Genomic DNA, 10,960 nt, shown 5'->3' on the forward strand with positions numbered 1-10,960 from the left:
GTCGAATTCGAAGTAAGGCCAGATCTTTTTTTCTGAGTGGCAGTCACTTTCTAACCAGCAATTTAAAAACCGTAAAAAACTAAAAATCGTTGCTGGCTTCATGCAAGGTCTCTACGCACCATTCACAACTGGCCTTGTACTCTAGTTATCTATTCAATCCGCCAATCTCGACCACTTAGTCTATTGATAATGCCTTAGAAAGGAAATGTTTTTGGTTCTCGGCAGTTTCGCTTCCCACATTCATTTCCTCGCTTTCTATCACCCTGTAAAACGCTGAGGCCTTGACTGTCATGTTTTTCTCATTTGCTTGGATTATTTCAGTTCCAATATGTCTTGCATCATGTTGAACTGCCTGTACGGTGTCATCAGTTTCCTTTTCCGTCTTGTGTTTTGCACTGTCCTCGTTTGCGCATCACGTAAGCGGTAGCGCAACATGCTCGTGTGCAAGCATTGATGGGCAAAACCTGAAAGCTGACTTTGTAGCCGCAGCTCTATTGCCCTTTTTCCTTGCCAAATGACGGCGAGAAAAAAAAAACGTATGGATATTTCGGCTTGCAAGCCTTGACCAACACGGTTTATGAACAGTAAATTGAGCAATAGATAGCCATCAACTGTCGTTAACTTTTTTAACAATCTACGGACTAGTTAAAACTCAATAAGCCTACCCAGTTAACGAATCAGCTTTAACAGAAAATGAATTTTGTAAGTTGTTAAGTGCTACTGGAAGGTACATTACACACACCTAGAGCAGCACAATGGTTATTAATCCTCCTTGCACCACTAGCAAATTCGCCGAAAGCGCCGATCCAGGATTTCGTCAGGGTGGTAGGCACAGAAGCTGTGGTGCTCCTGAGTTGTGGTGCCCCTCAGAAATGGAGATATTTAACACCTCGGAAATGCTTTCGTTTGAATTTGATGCCTCTTGGAAATGAACGTTGTGGTGCCTCGAATTGAAGGTTTTGTTGCCCCCCCCCCCCTCCCCCCCGTAGAATGGGCCGATCCAGGATTGCGTCAGGACGAAAGGTACATAAATTTTAGTCTTGAATTTTGGTCTTCCCTTTAAGAATTTATGGTCCTTCAAATGACCCGTTTGAGTTTAGTGCCGCTGGAAAAAATATGGTGATGGTTTGGTGTTCTGAAATGAAGGTTTTGGTATTTTGCTTGGCGAAGCGCCTTTCTAGGACTTCATCTGCGTGGGAGGTATAACAATGTCATGCCTCCTGGAATATGGTGCCGCCTTGAGAATGAAGTTTTCGCAACCGTTTGAGGTGCTTCTTGAATTGGGGGCTTCCTTGAAATAAAGGTTAGTGCACCATGAAGTCAAGGCTTTGGCTTTTCTTTGCTAAATGGGCCAATTAATAATGTAGTGATGTGAATTAATAATTGTAGTGAATTAATAATGTAGTGATAGATCACGGCACGGACATTGCAGTGCGTGGAATTTGGCACCTGTTAAGAGTGAAGGTTCGCTGTTTCTTCGCCATATAGTTTTGGTGCTTCGGAGGGGAACCAAACGTCGTGGCTGGGCCAGGAGGAGGGAATCATGCGCCCCCCCCCCCCCCACCGGATCCGCCCCCTCTGCAACTGGCTCATATCGCTGTCCGTACTCGTTTCGCTTGGAGTGCTCTCATCCCGAATATTGCTTTGTCTCAAGAGATTGCCCCTTAAAAGGTTGTGATTTAGCGCACCAGCATCAATACAGCTACCAGCAGAAGATGCCTTATAGTCACAGCTAATGACAAATCACATCCTGTTACTGGGTTTTAGAAGCCACAAATTTAAACAGAAGAAAAACGAACGCACGCCATCACGAAATGGCTGGTCACTTATGCTACAATTACGGGAATCAGAATCCGTCACCTGAACTTTTGATGGCAATACTAAAAGTAAAATATCAGGTATTTGCAGGCTCAAAGCTGAAAAAGGCTAAAGAGGTCTCAAGTTTCCATGTTAGTTAATTTTTTCAACTTTAACTAAAGCGATGATTTGTGAAGGACAAAGCTAACAAGGCCATGGTCCGTCCGGAAATATTCAGCTTTCAGTTAAAATTGAACGGTTTCCAATGTTAGTTAATTTTTTCAACTTTAACTAAAGCGATGATTTGTGAAGGACAAAGCTAACAAGGCCATGGTCGTCCGGAAATATTCAGCTTTCAGTTAAATTGAACGGTGACACAAGTTATGTAACATAGTGACAGAATTATGTCACTAATATGTGTGCTCTGCAGATCGTAACAACAAATACCTCGACGTCAAACTCGCAGTCTCAATGGGCCACACAGCGACGGCCCCATGGCTAACACTAAGCCGTGGCCAACGGTGAACGCGAGAGATGACGCATCTGAAAGAAGTATGTCTGCATGTTTAAGGACACCAAATCGTACATTTAGAAAGGAGTCAGGGCGTGTATTTTCACCGGTGCCATTTTAGATTAATAAGTGCTGGAACCTGGTGGTGGAACTGGGAGGGTAGAGGTAGATGATGCCTATTTATAGACTCTATAGACTCTATTTATAGGCTCATTAATAGACCCTATTTTTCGTGTTGCTGTAACTGTTAATCTGTCCAGAGGACAACCTCAAAGTTGTATCAAAAATGCAGCCAGCCTCATCTTTAAAGGTGCCAAAATAATTTTAAACACTTTGAGGACTATCATTTTACAACGGTCGGTTATCGTGTGCACAGCGCCCCGCCGCCTGGTGTTACTTGCACCGGCGAACGCCATTCGGTTTTACGGAAACTGTAATTCAGGCCATCGCTGGCCCCTGCTCCCGCGATTGCTGGCAACCATGCTCGAACCTTGTCATGTAATTCGTTTCAGTTGTCAATGGCTGAAAAGTCTCATTTTTTTCTATGTTAATTATGTGACAGAAGTTCTTATTTTTCCTTTCGTTGACAGAGGGTCCTGACCAACGCGACCTTTGAGTCTCTGTCCTTGAGACTCCGTCCCCGTCCCTGTTGAGCAAATCTTCCCCGAACTGACCGAGGCCCCTCGTTGACACAGAATACCCTGTTAGGGCACTGTGGGCTTCTGAACGATACAAGAGCCCCCGCATTGCCACAGGGACCCCGGACAACGCAAATTGCGGGCCCAGCCATGTCCCTGCGTGGGAAATGGGCCTCCAGAGCTCAGACCGACACAGAGCCGATTGACCGGTGTTGCTGATCTTTGGCCGAAACAGAGAAGCGCTCTGTTTCAGGGGCTCCCGATCGGTGTCAGAGGCCTTCTAACTGGCATTTGAGATTAGGGCCCCATGGGCGGGCATCCTGAATGTGACCTACAGTCAGCCGTTTGGGCCCTTCAGCCTTCCAATAGAGCACTTGATCTTTGGTCTCAAGAGACCCTTCAGCCTCTCTTTGGGCCCTCAAACACCGCCTCTGGCCAACTCGGGGCCACTTGCCGCCACAAGACCCCCGTTAGGCACTGTGTCCCCTGAACGACACATGAGCGGACACATTGCGCCAGGAATCCCGAATATTACAAATTGCGGACCCGACCTCGTTCGTACTTGGGAAATTGGCCTCAAGAACCCTGGCGGGCATGGAGTCGACTGTTTGGCTCCGTACCGAGGCCCTATACAACAGGGAATAAAGCACCTAGTAGGAGGGCCTTAATAGAAGCCCTCTGACTGACATTTCAGGTCACGACGCTGCGGTAAGGGCCGGGCCCAAGTCCAATCGGGCTCTGGATCTCTGGTCCCGATGTGCCCTCCGTCCCCTTTTCGGACCTCCGCAAACAAAGCTTATGACCGACTCGGGGCCACTAGCCGACACATGACACCCTGTTAGGCGCTGGGGCCCCTGATCAACGCAGGGCACTGACCACTGTTTTAGGGGCCCAGACCAACGCACATCGTGGCTCCCGGCCTCGCTCCTGCTTGGAAATGCCCCCCCCCCCCCCCCCCCCCCAGGGTTCAGACTGACAGGAAGCCAACTGTTAGGTGTTCGTGGTCTCTGGCCGACTCAGACGCCAGCTTTGTCCCAGGGGCTGTTCACGTTTCTGTGACCTTAACACCAGTCCTTCAGACTCTTATGCCCTCCAAACGGACCTCTGATGGTCAGTTCCGTTGGGCCACCCGGGCCTCTCTTCGGGCCTCATCTAGCACTGCTTTTGGTCGGCTCTGGACCCCTTGCGAGCACAGAACCCTCTGTCAGACGCCGTGGGTCCCTGACACATACGGGAGTCCGACTTCTGTGAAATCACTGGCCCCGGCTTTGTAGTAATGAGAAAGTGGGCTCTTAGATCCATACCCACACGGAGCCGGCTGTGCGGTACCGGTGGTTCCTGACGGACACGTAGGCCCATGTCGACGGTCATATAGGTGCTGATCAGCGCAAAGGGCCCTCTGACTGTCATTTGAGGGCCCGTCTCCACAGACTGGGTCCCTGAATAAGACTCTGACCAGCTCTTCGCTTCCTTAGACCCTCTAGTCTGACCCTTGATTGTTGGACCCGTTGGGCCCTCCAGGCTCTTTGGGCCTCCTCGAACACTGCCTCTGGCCGACTCGGGGACCCTTGCCAACACAGGGCCTCAGGCTAATGTAACGACAGCTGATGGTTGTGGGCCCCCGACCAATGTAAATCGCTCTCCCTCGCTTTGTCCGTGCTTGTGAAAGGGCTCTCAGGCCCATGCCGTCACGTAGCAGACGTGCGTTACTGGTGGTGGTACCCGCCAACAAGCGTGACCAGCTCCCTCGTGGCAAACGTTGTGCATGGTGTTCGCTTAACAGGCTCGTACGAGAAGTGCTTTGACAGTGCCTGTCTGATCAACATGGTTTTCGACCACTAGGATGTCGTCGTACAGGGCACCGCACTTAGCACCGCGACGACATGACTCTTAGCTTTAGTAACTCGAGCATGAAAACTTCGAGCTACAAAAGCTACTGAGACGGAGCAGTCGAGCCGCGGTGACCTACGGGGTGGGAAGCCATGTGACCGCGCTGCAGTGCTTCTCTCATGTTCTCCGTTGAAGTCTTCGCGGCGGACGGCGCGGAAGATTTCAACGCTGCTATCGGTTGTTCATCTCTGTTGGTGTTGCCGCTGTTATTTGGGTCGTTGGCACCGCGTGATCCTTGGCCTTTCAGCGCGTCATCCCCGGGTAACCAACGCCAGATGCACCGCCAAACATTGCATGAGGCTGGGGTGGCGTTCCCGTCCAGGGGTCGGATGTCAACGTTCGTGGTACACCGGCTAGTCTCCTGACTTGGAGGGGTGAACCGTTACTGGAACAAAGGAAGTTGCTCAGAAGCAGATTTCCAAGCGGTGCATTTATCGATTCCAAGGTCCATTGACCTGCAGTATCATACTAGGCCCTGTACGAACCGAAGGTGATGTGTGAAGGCTGCAAAGCAAAGGACGTTGTTAGTAGATAGCCATATGCATAGCTTTGTTTGGTCAGTTTTGTCGTGACGTTGGGCATGCGGATCAAAATGCCAAACTAATCCGAGCTAGCGAATTCTGGATATGTCAGTTTGTGAAGTCTTGAAAGAACCATGTTTACAATCACCGTTATGTGCATGGTGGCATTACTCAAATGGCGCGATTGTGAGCAAACCGACGAGATGGAGATATACATCGGCCTCCCTGTGAAGCAGCTTGCTTGCGTTTTTTCCAAAATGTGTTGTTTTTGCGTCCAAGCTTCCATCCAATGATTTGCTTTGCAGCGCATGCGCCTGTTTCTCTAATATACGGCTGCTGCGAAATGTTCCCGCCCAGTCCGTGTCAGTGTGTGCAACTATCCCTGGCCAATCCTCGTCAGCGAGTAACACTTAGTAAACACCCTCATACCACTGATCACCCGGTCGCCTTCGTACCCTTTCACCACTGAGAAATTTACGGCACCTTTGGAGATATCCACACTGTGATCGGTTTTGAACACGACCATACCAGTTCCATAGACAGCTTTGCCGCTCTTATGAGACAGCTTCTAAGCAAACATCGTAAGCAAAGCTCCCCACGGGTGAAGCCGGTCGCACCTGGTGATCAGCCTGACAAACGGGGCAGTTTCTTCCCCTTAATGCCGAACTTGCCTCCGTCAGGCTCGGCGGTTCCCTGACTGACGGCGGACGGAGCAGCGCTTGAATGGTGGGAAATCATGCAGAAGATGCTCTAGAGGTTGTTCTGGAAAGCGATGAGAACAGCGTGCGAATGGCGCGATGGTCGCTCGCATGCGTGCATTCAGGAGGCACTCCCGTCACGAGCGTGCGGGGGGTAACATGTGGCCGTGGTGTGCATGTTTTATTAGTGAAGTTCTCTTGATTTTTACTGAAAATGATGCGTGTTGAGGGCTCTCTGTCCAGTTCAAAGGTTTAAGCGGTAAGTTTCCAAAGCAGGAAGGCCCGAATTCGTCCATCTTACGCCAACTTAGGTCACAACGGTGATTTTATTGCTGCTTTCATGCAAATTGGGGTGTCTGCGAGTACGCATTCAAACCTTATATCACTGCTTGCTGAAAATATTTTATGTTCGTATTCCATTATGCCACCGACGAATTTTAAGCAGCCATCGATGTTAATACGTATGTTGTCACAATGAGTGATGAATATGACACTGGGCCTCAATATCCCTCATGAGTGCCTGCTGGAGGTAGGAGCCAAATAGTCCGATTTGCCCTGTCTAGATAAGAAAAAGCTGACTTGACGAATACGTGACGTGACGAAAAGTTTACTTGAAAAGTTGACGAACTTATGTATCACGGACCCGCTGGGGATAGCCTGCCATTGTGTTAAAGGCGCGCTCGCTTCGATGCGCCACATGTCAGGTTTGGCGGTTTTTAGGGCTGACCGTGGGCCTGGACGTCTCCAGACCGCACACGGTCAATGGCTGGCTGCAGTGAGATTACGGGCCGGGATATTGGGCCCGTTTCCAGCTCGTCTTCGCTTAATGTGGACAGCCCGTTAGCCAGCAAAGGGGCTCATCCGTGAACACACACGCCTGTTTTTTTTTTCTCAAACGGCACGCCACCACGAAAAAACAGCGGCCATTTGCCTCCGACGGCACGTGGTCGGGAGACCCTCGCCGGTGACACGGCTCGTTCCGTTCCAATAGACACCTCACATATCAGATGGGCTTCCCTATCGGCCCGGCCGGCCGGCGAGCTAACAGACCGGGACAGGATGCGGCCGACCCCGCGAGTCAGGGGAGTGCCCCGGCCGGTACCGGTGGCCCGTGAGCGCCGGCCGACGGCCAGCCGGGACAGAGGTCGACCGCGGCGCCACAGGTAAACAATGACGGCACCGCTGACGAAACGGTGACGTCACCCGACGCCACGGCACGCAGGAGCGGCGCCGCCCTGGTTTTTCAGGCGTCAGACGAATTGTTGACACGGGACGGAAGCATGGGTGGGGGAGCTGTGAGAGGAAGCCCAATGAGTTGTCGCATGGCGCGGCACATGTGATCTTGGGTATGAGGCTTATATGAACAGACATGTTTGTTGTCGCGCTGGTGAGATGACGGAAATATGACGCAACTGGCGTGCGACGATCGGTACCTGGTGATACCAAAGACTAGTGATGGAAGGCTTCTTTTAAACCGTGTTGTGGCACCGTGCCATCACTGGCTTAGACGTTTTAAATTCATCACGACACGGCCATCACCGATCTAGAGTCACCACACCATGATCAGTCGTGTAAAGTAACGGCTCGTGTTAGCACTGATAGAGTGAACACCTTGCAAATGCTTAAATCCAGACCAGCAGTGCCCTAAAGCGGCAAAGCCTCGATGCTGTCAACTGAGGCGGCACTGGGAGCTTAACGCTCAGCGGCGGATTAGACGGGGCTGGCTGATTCTGGACAGCTCGAGGCCGCGGCTCGAGAGACGGCCCGCAGGCCAGACCACATGCTAGGAGCAAGTAGGCGCGTTGATACATGGCCCACAGCGGATGCAGCTGTTTAATGTGTTGACGTAAAGCCACTTCAACAGAGCAGATCCCTAAACAAATGACATCCTCTGCTGTGCATACCGATGGGTGATTTTTTTCTGGTGCTGTGGTATTTGCCTTTTTATTGCTCAGTCTTCAGTTAAGTTCTGTCTTTCCCACAGGTCGAATGGGTCCTGACAGTAAAGCGGCGCCGCGCCCATAGTCCAACGTAACAATAACACGTGGTAACGATGTTGCAAATGTTTATTTTGGCGTCGCTTTGCAGCGGCCATATTTGAACACGGTTTTCAGAGATGAGAGATTTTCCTCGCTTTGGAAGCAATCAATCAGGACTTGGTATTTCGCTGGTCAAACCTTCCGCAGTTTCGTCGCTACACTTTGATCGGCAATTGAAAGCCGTCGGTTCACGTCAAGAGACGATCACATGTGGATCAAGCATACCCTTGATTGGATTATCTCACAACTCACATCTTGACTATCTCACAATTGGGAATCAGCTAGCGCGGCTTAAAACAGGTGCATAGAGCTGATGGAAGATGTAATAAGAAACACGAAGAAGCCTAGCAATATAGCGAGAAAAGTTAGGTGCTCTGTGCCATACATGGCCCGGAAAGTCCCCTGGAGCGCTGTGCGACCACACAGAAACCGAAATTCCCCGCCATGGTTTGAACATGGTTGAAATTGCTTATACGCATCGGTGACATCCAGGGACGTCACCTTACACGCTTTCGGGGCGGGGAGGGCTGAGCCCCCAATGCTAACTTGAGCATTCCAGCGTTTCTTTGAACCCCCTGAGTGAACATGAGTAAAAAACAAATGCTAAATGGAGACAAAGTGCCTGAACTGTTGGTATACGCGGTATCTATAACATAACCCCGCTGACATGCTCACTTTTGTGCCAGATAGAGTGCCCTGTGGGAAGCTAATAGGTTTTACACAAACTTCCCTATGTGTAAGACCAGTCTGCATAAGTTGGTGTGTCTCACGAGATAACACTTGTGGATCATGGCAGTGGCGCGGTCATGGGGTCTCATGTGGCTTTAGCACATCCCCCGTTAGGTTCGAGCGCAGTTTTTCACAATGACTCTCATGAATGTACTTTAAGAGTGTGGAGATCAGGAACACTTTTTGATTATGTCATAGACTTTACCACGGGCAGCGATACGGGGGCCCAACAACCGTAATTTAGTAAAACACCTGTGGATAGCCGGGTGAACATGCGCGATACGCAGCTGAAACAATTGCTTACGACACCGAAGCAACCAGCGTCGATAGCTCAACTGATACGCCGGACTGTGGACCGTTGATGGGACCTGCCAGTCTATTCGTAGTGCGTAGGTATTGGCAACGGGGCTGGAACTCGCTCGTAAAAATAGTCCCCCGTCGCAAATTCTAGCCGTGCCCCTGTGGCATGGTAGCAATGGATCGCAATGTACAGGAGCTTTATAAAGTTCATGATATGGCCAAAATCAAAGTCAACCAGTGCTTTTCAGGCCGGTGGCAAGTGTAGTTACAAGCACAAGCACAATCGTTACTGTGGTGGGATGTCACTGAACTGTCGGTTCAATTCCATGTGATGTACGAGCAGCAACAGTGTCGGTCATCAGATATTGCACATCCATCAAGTCGCAACTACAAAAGATGCATCAGGTGGACGCCTGCAGTCAGGATGCGCAATAGCACACTGCTCTTCCTTTTTATGATGTTAAGACTGGCGCGTTGTGAGAGGACGGCCATGAGTTTTTAAGATTAAATCAGAACTTTTTAACTGGATGTATTTCTGGGATGTGAGTCCGCGTTAAGCAGTGCTTATTGCGTTGGACCTGGCTCCGCCGGTGGCAAAATTCCAGACCATGGGCGGAATTTCGCGGCGAAAGCTAGATGTGTCCCAATGTTCGGCACGTTCCGTCCTGCCCTCTGGCGTCACCTGACCGTAACCGTGGCCGCTCCCACCGGCTGCGGCCATCCCAGTCAGGGGCACATAGCCAGCGCCTAAAGCGACTCGGACCCAACCCGACATAGGTCTGTGAATCGGAGGGCAGGTGCTCTGAGCAGCTGAACTATCGGGACGGCCAAGAACACTTCGGGACGGGGCGGTTTAAGCTACGGTTCTGCGGTATATCTTCCACCTGGATCTACCACAAGAGAGACGAAGAATAGAATCAACACATTTTGTGCAGTTTCCTCCAAAGTTTCCAAAATGAATGTTTATGAGCGGTGAAATCTGACCATGGGCACAGCTTCAAGACGTCGAGCTTTCTTCATGCAACCAATGCTGTTTTGACATCATTTAGCCATTACTTCCTGGTAAACTGAAGATCGATTGTTCTCAACACGCGGGCCCCAACTCATGCGCCGAATCACGAAGAGTTTGGGGCCTCCCTCGCTTATACCGACTTCCGACACTTGTCGGAGCGTCGGCCGTGCTATTTGCTTAACACGGACGCTCGTGTTTCGTCCAGTCTTCAGCCCTCGCTTACGCTGTCCTACCAGCCATAGACACGTCTGTTGAGGTCATGCAAGTCTAGTTTCACTCCTAGATGAATGCAGGTTTGAGTGCAGGTTAGGTCAGCTCTATCGGCTCATCCCCTCCCTTCAACTTATCTACGAAAGTGACACGGTAGTGTCCGATGACGTTCACTCCTCAGAGCTACAAGAGGTACAATATTGAGAGCAGACGCACACGTACCCGAAACGCGAGGTTTAAAACCAAACCGAACATTGCTATGGGTTCTTCCGAGCGTGACTGGATTCAGTGTCACAACGGACTCGCCAACCGCATCGTCCTCTCTCGCTCGCACAGCACCCACCTCCCGCCGCCTCCGGGCGTCACCTGGCCCGAATGACGTCAGAGGTGGTCAGCCGGACGGCCGCCAGAACGCCGGGAGCCGGAGGCCACCGTCCGCGCGATCCCGCGAACGCCGCGGCGGGCCGGCGGACCCCTGCGCACGTGACCCGCCCGGTGTCGGCCTTGCGTCAGATGAGACCAGGGCGGCCGATGCCGGGCCTCCGGGAACAGTGACGGAGCGCCGCGCCGTTCTTCGCCGCCGGGCCCGCCGCGCGGCGCTGGCGAGCAGGCCCG

Source organism: Pollicipes pollicipes, unplaced genomic scaffold, assembly GCF_011947565.3.
Source record: "Pollicipes pollicipes isolate AB1234 unplaced genomic scaffold, Ppol_2.1 Scaffold_4881;HRSCAF=5763_pilon_pilon_pilon, whole genome shotgun sequence".
Classification (NCBI taxonomy): Eukaryota; Metazoa; Arthropoda; class Thecostraca; order Pollicipedomorpha; family Pollicipedidae; genus Pollicipes; species Pollicipes pollicipes.